Here is a 10,344-nt window from a genome sequence, read left to right as displayed (position 1 = left end):
ATTAAATTCTGATTTATTTCTGTACCTAGGATAAGTCGTAAACAGAGGCTGACTCGATTTCACTATTAACTTGTATTTTCTTCCGCCGACGTCGAGCTTTAACTCGAGTGCTTTGTAAATAAATGTTACGCTCCACGCTCGATTAGAACAATCGCAAACAACAATGGAAACAATGGAAGATGGAACTCTGCGGGCAAACGAAAGCTCTGATATATGGGCTGAAATCAAGCTGACAACGAGGGTGGCTAATTGTACTAGAGAAGTCTGCAGAGCTTAACGAAAAGGTGCGTTATTCGAGGTGAGTCTGGGGTAGACAAAAAAAAACGAAGGAACGAACGAACGGGGATGAAAAAAACGTCCAAGTTCAACGAGGGGCGGTTCTCTCAGCTTTCGGAGGGCCAAAAAGTCAGGTACAGGGTGTAGGGTTATATATCTCTAGAACAAGGCTAATAGAGACGCGGACACCGAACGAACGCTCCCTTAATTAAGAACCCCGGAATGTCCGCCCTCGTAATCAACATTAGGTTTCGCTAACGGGGCCCGGTTAATTTCACCGCTTCTCATGGACATTTCGCTTCGCCCCCGTCCCTCTCGGTTTGGGGCGTAAAGTACGTACCTGAGGTATGTGTGTACGGTGAATACAACCGGTGATTTTACCGCTTCTCGTTAACTCCTTCCCGGCCTGCGAATTTCAAACGAACTCTCCTTGGCACTGCGAAAGCTTAAACGCGACGTGGGACCAGTTTGTCTTCGACAAATTGGAAAAACTTGGCCGCCAAAGCGAAACGGAGCTTTTTATTTTTTAAACTGCGCCGGAAAATGAACAACCGCACTTACAGAAGGACCGTACGAATTACCTTTCGGCAAATCGAGGCTGGCTTACACTGTTATCGAAATTTCGACGCAAGTCCGCCCATCAACCTCGCGGATAAACATTGAACGCGAGCTCGAGTGTCAATACCGAAAATCAAAACAAACTCGGGCAAAAGGACCGGAGTTCGACCGACCGAAGCTTCGGCTGAAACACAGACGCGGCAGAACGACGGAGAAATTCCGCGAGGAAAGTTTAGCTGCTCGTCTCTCTTGTGTGTGTGTGTTCAAATGTAAATAGTCGAAGCAGTTGATATAATTACGCGACTAAGTCCCGAGTCAGTTACGGAAAACAATGCTGTGTTTGAATTCGTCGAAAACACGGAAAATCGCACAACTGCAAACGTGGCGTCTCGTAACCGAGAACCTGACGTTTCGAGCCGGTTCAAGCGCGTGTTTCGAAGGTAAGTTTCGATTGGATTACGCAAGTCAACAAGAGAACGTTTTTCTTTTTTTTTTTAGTTTTCATTGAGACAAATAAATTTCGATTCTATACATCGAATAATAACCAATACCTTTATTTGTTACTTATAAAGTTTGTTTTTATATTTTTTACGTTGATAAATAATTCTTGAAGTTTTTAATTGATAGCTAATACGAGTGCTTGTTCGGAAGAAAAGGAAAAACGTTTTCACCGATATATGATTGACTTTATCGTTATTAACGTTATCTGGGACAATATAACGAGAGCATGATGGAAGATTAAGTTTGGGGTTTGATACGAGAAAGTCCATACGGAAGATATTCATTTTTAAACTTTGCTTATCAATTCTTTTACATTCGCATCTTATTATTAATCATCATTTTTGTATAAAAGTGATTTAAATGCTCAACTGAAGTTTTTTAGTTGTTATTTACGATAATTGTTCGAGAAAATGGGTAATTTTTCTTATAATCCGAAATATCCGTCTGGTTTCTAAAAAATCAAACTTTTTTCAAAGTTCGCGTCAACCGGCGTTACCCAATTCTACGAGCGAATCGAAAATCGCTTCCTAACACGAGCAGGCAACTCTAACGAGAAGTGAACTTTCGGCCGAATTCCCACACGCGTGAATGATAATGGGATTTCTATTCGTATAATGACTATTAATGAGAGGGAGGATCGCGCGTTTCCGGTGAAAACGGCACGAGCCTCGGCTTCCACCTGCACGGACCGTACGTGTAACAGGCGAATTTTTCGGCAAGGAAGGAGCAACGACGTCTTTGCATAACGCGTTCGTTCGCCGTTTCGCGTGCAGCTTCGGTCTGTAACGTGACTGTATCTGTAACCGTCACGCTCCGCGTCCTCTACGCTCTACGGCGTTGCTGCACTTTCACCTGGTATTCGCAGGGTGTGCGGCACACCTACGATAGACTCGCGACGCGTGTGGGTACCTTTAATGATACCCAGCGTGCACACGGAGTCGGAAATCTCGGCTTGGCGTATCGTGTGTGTGCGTCGGGCTGATCCTGCGTCGGGACGCCTAACCTTGCACGCCGCACGCCTTATAGGCGTGGACCACGCGTGCTGCACGCTTCGCTGCCCGGCTGAAACGCAGCCCCGACTCGCCTATAACCGGATTATAATTCCCCTGCCTCGCAAATATCTGTGACACGATTGGAAAAGTGCAACGCGTCGGTATCGCCGAGTCGCGACCGATAACGCGAGGCTCTTGTTTTTTAGAAATCGCTGCCTATTTTCGTCGCATCCTGGATCGACTCCCGCCGGAACTCGGATCCGGTCTTTCGATTTTTCGCCGCCAGAAAATACTGAAAAATTATCGGCTGATTTTCAGTATGTTGTGGTACACATCCTCCCGATCAAAAGTTTTCATTGACAAAAGTCCCAGAAGTCAGTAGTTTCCGAGATACAGGACCCGGAAGAAAGGTGTTGAGATTTATTGATATCTATGGATTTCCTCATTTTCGTGAATTACAAAGCTTCGACGGGACTTGAAATCGCACAAATCACTCAAAAAACTGCACGGTCGATTCTCGAAGATAGGCAGGAAGCTGCAACTGATTCCATCGTAAAAATCACGTAATCCATAGATATCAAAAATCCATGCACCCCCTTCCCAAGCCTGTATCTCGGAAACTTTTGATTTTTGGAGCTTGCGTACATGAGAACTTTTTATCGGGAGCATCTGTACTATAAAATCCTGAAATCCCAGGCAATTCGACAATTTACATAAGAATTTTGCGGTCCTTTATTTCTGCGATGTTTAATCTCGAAGATTAGGTACCGTCAATTCGAATTACTGGAAATCGCAAACATCCTGTACGTTGAAGTGCGTTTATCACTGGACCGAAAATAACAGAACGCTTCGTGCAGGCGAAATTTGAGTTACGAAGTTAGGAGAGGGCCGGGAACACGCGAATTACTTGTTTGCAGAGCAAGCTGTGAGAGAGTGAATCCATGAAAGTCGAGCCTACGGGGCTCCGTATGCTTTGGACTACTGCAAGAAGCCGTAGGTTATTAATATATTACCAGGTACGCGTGTACGGACCGAGAAGCGAATGACGTATGATTTAAACTATCCGTCAACTCCTCGAATCCTGAAGTGGACGTTTCGAACCCCGGGAATCCGTCGCCGAGACTGCAGAAATTGGCAAGACTGTATAATTACAACCGGAAACTGCACGATGTTACGATAGATCGTCAGGCATGGTGGGAGAAAAGGGAAAATTAAGTTCATTGGTCTGTTAATATTATGGAACAAGAGGGAAACTTAAAGCTGCCGAAAAAATGATCTCATTCGTGCTATGCACCGGGGAATGTGAATTCGCAATTCGTACATGGGATGAAAAATGACGCGGATGAAAAAGCAGCCCGTTGGCACAAGCGCATCAGAGCTTAGCGCTGCAAGCCTGCACCGAGATAATACACAAAATAGAAGCTATTTTGCGGTGTAAAATCAGCGCGGTGAACCGGCGAGTAGTATAAGCAGGTCGCGAGATATCTCGTCGCACCCAGCCGAGGGATTAGCTCTTGAGTGAAACGAAAATTAGTCGGCTAATTGTGGAGGGAGCGAATTAAGCGTGCGTGAAAATTTTACGCGGAGCGTGATTCGGCGAAAAAAACCGAGTGTCGCCGATTAATTTATTCGAGATTTCGCCTCTTTTGACGAAAAAATGTCTGCACCTATCGTAAAATCTCTCCCTCGAATTATCAGCCGAGGAATTAATCGCGTTTCGGCTTGAAAGAACGGTTGAACAAAAAAACCGGTGACCGATGAACGTCGTTAGAAACGTCGCGTCGATGCATCAGTGATATTCATCTCGGCGACCATTTTGAATCCCTCGTAACGTGTGTCCGTCTCTCTCAAACACATTTATGCAGCAGACAGCGAGCGCTGCCGCCAGACACCGGAAGTCGAGTGCCTTCAGCATGCGGAAATGCGACACGCCTCCCTTATGTTTTCCGATCCGTTTTTGCGCTTACTTAATTAGTACCCTCGAGATTAATGACACTGCCCACCGCGTGATATCTGGGTATTAATTAACGTGCAAAACTCGAATGAAAAACCGCGATGAGTATTTTTTTTTATAAGATTTCTGTAATTCTAAACTTGATTGTGAAAATTCGGTTTCTCAGGACCAGCTTTGCAAAGTGAACAATTCTAGCTGAATGTATTTTTACGTTATCTCTGGATCTCATCCGTTTTGTAGCTCGTCCGTTGCGATACTTGAAAAACTGAGCTTTTTTTCTTTTCTCATTCGTTAATTCTGTTCGATCGACTAGGATTTTTTTTTTTTGCACGGTTGCGAACATGTAGAACCACTGCGAAAATTGGACCGCCGGAACAACCCTTGGTTTTTCGGGGATAAATTATTACGCCGAAAGTATTATCGTGTACACGTGACCAGGGGAAGCAGGCAATAAGGAATAAAAGAAGGTAAAAAAAGGAAGATAGAAATAGGCTGAAAAAATCGTAGACCAGACGGCTTATACTCCGCGCCGAGATATTATGTCAAGGATGACACTTGCCGCTCGAACGCGAAAAATCCCTACCCTGCAAAACTATTTGGCACGATTCCACCGGTCGAGGAATCGATACTCGGCCCTGCCCCTCCGCCACCCGAACAAAGGCCGAGTAGGCTTTGTAGTGGATGTAATAAGGAATATACCTCGAGATTAAGGACGAGGCGGAAGTTGGGAAAAGCGAAGAAGCGTGGAAAAATTTACAGCCATATTACTGTGTGCCAATGATGGTAAAATCGGATGAATCTACTGTGGATAGAAATGAATTTAGAGAAATTCGTACAATTATGGAGGGTTGAGGTAGCAACGATTTGAGGAAAGGTTTCGTAAACGGAAAGTTAGAAATTATGCGAGGCGGCAAAAAAATATTTTATTTCCGCTGCGTGGGATGCTTTTGGTAAATATTGTGTTTTCGAGTGTGCTGAAACCAAAAATGACTTCCATTTCCCTCCGTTACGTACGGTATTATTGCAAAATACAAGGTGTTTGCATAAAAACAGCATAACAATAATGAAAAAAACACCATTTTATTACGATGAACTGAACAATATTTTTTATAAAATTAAACAAACAATTTCTTAGTGAAATGCACTTAACGTTGCATGTTCATTCTTTTTTCTTGTGAAACCGTTTCTTCTTCTCTTTGATACTTCTCCGAAGACGCTTGTTTTCCTGAATCTCCATCCCTTGTTTTCCCTCCATCCGGCTTATATTCTCTTTGTATTCATTCTCGAGTCGCACTCTAATACATATTAAATGAAAGTGAGAAATCAATTTTGCATAAGATTTTTATTACACTCTAAATGAAACTACAAACACGAGTTCAAGAGAAAACCTGGCGTGATGAATTTCTTTTTAGTATTTCTTCCTGTTCAGCGATTAAAAATCTATAAGAAACAGTAAACAAAAAAAACCTGTGTCACGAAACGCTGGTGTTTTTCATCCGATTCTGATATTCTAATAATAAAATTAAGATCAAAAACGAAAATAATATTAACGGTGATTGTTTAAACTGTTCTTTTTTTTTCAATTCTCCTAACTTTCCACTTACAACACCGCTAAAAGGCGAAGCGAAATTTCATCCGCGGGTAAGTAGATTCTGGATTATTTTTTTTCTCGGGCATAATTTGAGATTCGCGAGATGTTTCTCGAGGCGTTACGCCGAGATGAGAAAGATGCATCGGGCGAGTTGCCGCCGCGGGAAATTAGCCCGATTAAACGCAGCGCGGAGCCGGCGAAAGAGAGATATAGCGAGAGTCTTAATTATTGTTAATTTCGAGTTTTTATCAGTCGCTTTGTCGCGGTTCCAACCAAAATTAACACAACCTTAATTTGCGGGCTAAAGTTGGGAAGCCGCGAAGCTCCGAAGGCGGAACTTTGTTTCGGCTTCCCCCCGGATAGCCGGGAGGGTTTGACTTCCTCCTTCAACAGAAACTGTACTCGGGTCACGCAGACCGCAACCGTGTTAATTGACCCGGTGCGCAAGCGGAACGCGGAATTATTTCGAGCGAAATAACGAATGCATAGACAAATGGATAAATAATCAGCGTTTAATCCCCGTTGATTATTTCCAGAGAGCGGATGCTGCTGAGGGGGGGGGGGGGGGGGGGGGGAGAGACAGAGACGGAATTACTTTCGGGCCGCTAAATCGCGACGACTCGTCGGTGCGTTCAATGCTTACTTGATCGCCCGCAAAGAGAGCATCCGGGTCGGGGATTTTCACGTTCAGAGATCATTCGCGCGCCGTTCTCGGCGAATCCGAGATACATTCTTGATCGCTTAATCCTCGCCCGGATCCATCGATGCTAGATTTTGTCCGATAAAGTATCGCCGGAGATTTGGACCAGCGTAGATTTCGATGAAACGAAGTTTCGCGAAGTTTTTGAAAATTTTTTTTTCAGTTTTGTGTACGGAATTCGAGGCTGAATTAATCAAACTTTCAAAAGTGAAGGACCAATTAGAGGGAAATCAATGTCGCTCGGATTTTTATTACGCAAGTTATCGTATTATTTAGCAAAAATTTACCGAGTGGCAAATCGACTCGCCGTCGTTTTATACCCTAGACCTGGGATGGAATTGAGGAAACGGAAGAAGAGTAATATAAAGAGGGGTAAAAATTGATGGGGCAAATACACAGTGGCGGGGAAGTTTACTGTCTAGTTGCAGCATTTTCATCAAGTGCTAGAACGAGAATAACTGCGGAAGTAGGTATAAAGGAATGACAACGACGTTTCAGCGTCGCCGGGTCGTCGGGTTTCGTCTTCGAGTTCTTTACTTCGGTTGTAGGACGGTTCTTCGTCACTTGGAAATTGCATAAAGCTAAAAAGCAACACATTTTTTTATGAGATTTTGCTGAAGAAAATTCTGCACTTATTATACATATCGAGCTATCCGAATTCCTAAGATCAGGAAAGGAGCAGAGCGGGTGAAAATAAAATTCAGGGACTTCGGCCTGGCGATAAAAATCGAGAATTAAATTTGCAAATTTTTGCAGAGCTGAAGAGGTAAGAAGAAGAAAAAGTAAACAAAAATAAATAAATAAAACTACGAATCGCTGAATTCTCTAGTATTTATATTTAGCTGTTTAAAAATTTCTTTGCTCCAAAAATCGAATTCAACGATTTCTGCTTTATCATCATCGAACCGAAAGAGCAAATTAACAAGTTGTCGTAGAGCTGAAAATTGTGCTACAGATGTTGCAAAAAACATTTTCAATCATATCCAAATACTGGCAGATTTTTAAGTTCACGAGTCGACCAAAGTTTGGTTGGAATCAAATTCCGTAACCTTGGCCCGACCGTCCCGAAGAAGAATACCCAAACTCCGGACTCTCCCGTAGCAAAAACGGTTCGAAAAAAATTGAGATAAGAATGTTCGAGCGGCAATGGAAAGACCGAAGGATCTCTCTGCTCGCAGGATATTGGCGTCCAGCGGTCGCGGATGCCCACTAACCCAGAGGCGGAGAGTCTCGCACCCCCGAGGCCGAAACGCAGTCAGAAACGAGTCTCGGTCGGGGTGCGCAGGCGGGGTAGGCGTCCCGACGCCGGGCGTCGGTGTGAACGCGTGTTGGTGAGGGAAGGCAGCAGTGACCGCGCGTCGCCCGCGAACGACGGTACGCGTGTTTAAAAAGGGTGACAAGGGTGCGTATTCGCCACCCCCAGTTATCGGGAGAGCCGAGGAACCGGAAGTGAGGTGAGGGAAGAGAAGAAGAAAAAATAAATAAATAAATAAATAAATATGAAGGGGGGAAAGTTACACCTTTTTAGATTTTTCGGAATTCGTACGGATTGATGCTTGGAAGTTGGTTGATTTCAAGTATGTGGAAATTGCAACACAAGCGCGCGTTTTATGCGACTAATTGAATCAGTAATGTTCGATAATATTCTTACGTAATTGTTACTAAATCTTGTTTCGAAGGAGAGGATATAATGATTGTCGGTTTTTAAAACTTTTAAAACCACCGAGACGGAGGGCTGCGTGCAGCCGTTACAGTGTCAAGGATACGAGGATATGTGTGAAAATAAGTACGTAACAGGGTAAATTTATTTTTTATCTATTTTTTTCTCCCTCGTTTCAATTGCCTGAACGAAATTATGCAATTATACAACCCCGCCGATGTAACCAACTGCTTAGATCCGGCGGATGCATTGGGGACAAAAAAAAAAAGTTTCGACGAGCAACAAACTTGCGGTCTAGAAGCCTGAGAGTAAGGCACGAGATACTCTGTAGGAACTATACATACATATAATACCCTGATTGAAAAAGTCGTTCGAAACTTTCAACTTTCCCGTCCATTGTTCGGATGACGTGCATCCCAGGGACGGTGTTTTTCTCTCCGAAGGAAGTCCCGCGTCGAATTCTCTCCCCCGATGCAGACGTTGAAAAAAACAGCAGCGGGTACGATATTAAAAAAAAAGAAAAACGGAGTTCCGGGGCGCGGAAGACGCGCGTTTCGTCCGATCCCGGAGGGATGAATCGTGCGGACACGCGTGGATTCCGAAGGCTCGAAAAACTGGCCCAAAAAAGATTCGAAAGTGTCGTTTTGAGTTTGTGTTGGTACGTGCGAGGTTGGGGAACGCGCACGCGGCGGCAGTTTTTCCCAACACGAGGTCCAGATTAGATTTCCCCCAGTTTCCCAAAGGCCAGCGACAACCCCGTCAAGCTTTTCTCAACCCGGTCTAATTCCGAGAGAAAATAAGAACAGGGGCGGCAGGAAGGGGGGAGAAATAGAAACGGGTATACGAAGTTCGAACGAGAGGGGAGAGGATCAATCGTTGGCTCTCGCGTTATTGCGAACCTCGAAAAAACAGCCCCTGATCCTTGTTCCGTGTTTTGAAAATCGCGAGTTTTTCACCCGTGAAAATAGGACTTCTGGGCCCGAAAGCCGCGTCGATCGGAGCCATAAGAAAAGGAGAATCCAGTGTTACGTCTCGAAGAATCCGTCAATCTCTCCACCCTCTCGGTTCGGGAGCGCATTTTTTCCGCCCCGAGGCTGGCCTAACATAAATTCAATATCGAAGGAGAGGCTGTTTCGGTTGCGCCGCCTGAATATGCCCCTAATATCAAAAATTAGGGGGCCTTGGTGTGCGTCTATCCGTGCGAGACGCACCGACTCCCTTGTGTTTACGCTGCATAATTCTCTACGAGGGTTTGAACACCTTCGGCCTCTCCTTTTTTCACCCTCTCTATCTCTAAGCCTTCCCTCAAGCGTCAAGCCGCCGGAAAGCTGAGGCGTGAGAAAGCAAAGAAAAAGTACATCCAACCGACTAGAAAGAGAAAAAATTTCAGAAAATTTTTATACCCTCGTCGAAATCGTTTGGGGGCAGTTTTCTAACAATGTTTTATAAAAATTCGAGATATTCAATAAGGGATGAACTTGGAATTAATTTCTCGAACAAATAGGGCGCAAAATAGGTGATTTGGATAGCAAAAAAATTGGACAATTTCTTCGCCACGCCTGGTTTTCGATTCCGGCGTGCTGCTGCTGCCGAGAGAAGTTCGAGTGGCCAGTGGCAAAGGGGTTGGTTGGGAGTCGGGTGCCCTGACGGTACGTAAGGCCGATGGTGGCTGGTCTTGAGGGCAAGTTACATGCCACTCACGCCCCCGCTATTAGAGTTGCCGTAAAGGGATTTCAACTAACCCAATTTAGGAACGGGGTAACTTCGCCCCCTGCTCGTCCCTCGCGAACTCGCATTCGTTGTTTGTTTCCCCCGTTCGCCGAGATGCTTCGAGCGTGCCGTTTGATTACGTACCTTACATATCAGTTCGCCGTTTCCCGCCGTTTTATGTTGGCATACCTATTTTGCCAGGGAACTTTGAACTTGAGCCGCTTCGGCACACGTATTCGACTGTTAACAAACCGGGTGAAAAGTTTCACTGTAAAAGTACCTGCCGTGCAATTCGCGATCTCTGCGCTAACGGAAAATCCTCAGGGATTAAGTATTCGGACCTGGCGAACCTTGCTCAAAGGTACTCTTCGGACTCCGATGAATGAGGAGAATAGTGGAAAC

The 10,344-nt window shown here is 44.7% G+C and overlaps 1 protein-coding gene across 7 annotated transcripts in view; it reads left to right on the top strand.

Annotated features, from left to right (window-relative positions):
* The first annotated feature begins 7,940 nt into the window (after positions 1-7,940).
* Positions 7,941-10,344, top strand: part of LOC107227966 (glutamate receptor ionotropic, kainate 2) — an 89,815-nt gene continuing 87,411 nt past the window's right edge. For all 7 annotated transcript variants that reach the window (XM_046746596.1, XM_046746602.1, XM_046746600.1 and 4 more), the window contains exon 1: positions 7,941-8,358. The gene's annotated coding sequence lies outside the window, so the exon portion shown is untranslated. The remainder of the gene's footprint in view (positions 8,359-10,344) is intronic.

This window comes from Neodiprion lecontei, chromosome 1, assembly GCF_021901455.1.
Source record: "Neodiprion lecontei isolate iyNeoLeco1 chromosome 1, iyNeoLeco1.1, whole genome shotgun sequence".
In the NCBI taxonomy this organism is placed as follows: domain Eukaryota; kingdom Metazoa; phylum Arthropoda; class Insecta; order Hymenoptera; family Diprionidae; genus Neodiprion; species Neodiprion lecontei.
Note: the sequence above shows the minus strand (reverse complement) of the source record. Positions and strands in the feature narration are given on the sequence as shown.